At 44.6% G+C, this 1,021-nt stretch overlaps 1 non-coding gene across 1 annotated transcript; it reads right to left on the bottom strand.

Moving 5' to 3' along the window:
• Positions 1-342: 342 nt before the first annotated feature.
• Positions 343-449, bottom strand: LOC128113132 (U6 spliceosomal RNA). Its single transcript, XR_008219352.1, has one exon. It is a non-coding gene; the product is annotated as a U6 spliceosomal RNA (small nuclear RNA).
• Between the last annotated feature and the right edge of the window lie 572 nt (positions 450-1,021).

The following is a 1,021-nucleotide window of genomic DNA, read 5'->3' as shown; positions in this document are numbered from 1 at the left end:
GACCTCTGCCAGCAGTCTGTTGTGTGGGTATCTTTGTGGATTTCTGTGGGCCTCTCTAGCACTTTGCTTCTTCCTATTCTCATGTGGTCTTTATTTACCATGGTCTCCTATTCCTTGTTCTCCCTCTCTGTTGTTGATCCAGCTGGGATCTCCCGCTCCCCCAAGCTCTCTTTCCCTCAACCCTTGCCTTTCATTACCCCCACTCATGTCCAGGCTGTTCATGTAGATCTCATTCCATTTCTCTGTCATTGGGTGATCCCTGTGTCTTTCTTGGGGTCCTGTTTTCCAGGTAGCCTCCCTGGTGATGTGAGTAGCAGACAAGTCATCCTTGTTTCATGTCTAAAAAATATGGAACGCTTCACGAATTTGCGTGTCATCCTTGCGCAGGGGCCATGCTAATCTTCTCTGTATCGTTCCAATTTTAGTATATGTGCTGCCGAAGCGAGCACTCGTAGTAGAATTTTAAGAAACAGCCAACACAAGAAGATTTGTGTTGTGGGAGAAAAAAAAAAGACTTAGCGTCATCTTAGCCTCTTGGAAGTCTTATCACATGTCAGCTTTCCAGTGCTTTAACAAACACTTAAGACAACCGATTTATAAGAAAACAGGGTTTTGGCTCACAGTTTTACGTTGTTCAGTCCCCGGTGGATTGGCCTGTTGCTTCTGGGTCTTTGGCAAGGCAACATCATGATAGAAGCATCTAGAAGAGGAAGCTATTCTCTCATGGTGGAGCAGAGGCACAAAATTAGTGGAGGCCAGGCCATAAGCTCCCCTTCAGGAGAGTACTGCCAATGCCTTAAGTTCCTCTAGCTAAGTCCTTCCACTTAAAGGGCCCACCGAAGAGTCAGAGGCTAGGGACCAAGCCTTTAGCATACCAGGGGACATTTCAGATCCAAACTGTATCATAACAGAGTCATTTTTTTCCACTAAAGCATGACATTCTATTTATGAGTTTTTCTTACAGCAAAATTTCTGAGTAGCTTTCCATTACTGGTGACAGAAATAGATTTTACTTTAACAG

The sequence above is a fragment of the Peromyscus californicus genome, unplaced genomic scaffold (assembly GCF_007827085.1).
Source record: "Peromyscus californicus insignis strain IS unplaced genomic scaffold, ASM782708v3 Scaffold_17__1_contigs__length_78620276, whole genome shotgun sequence".
Lineage (NCBI taxonomy): Eukaryota > Metazoa > Chordata > Mammalia > Rodentia > Cricetidae > Peromyscus > Peromyscus californicus.
The sequence above is the reverse complement of the archived record's forward strand: the minus strand, read 5'-3'. Positions and strand labels throughout refer to the sequence as shown.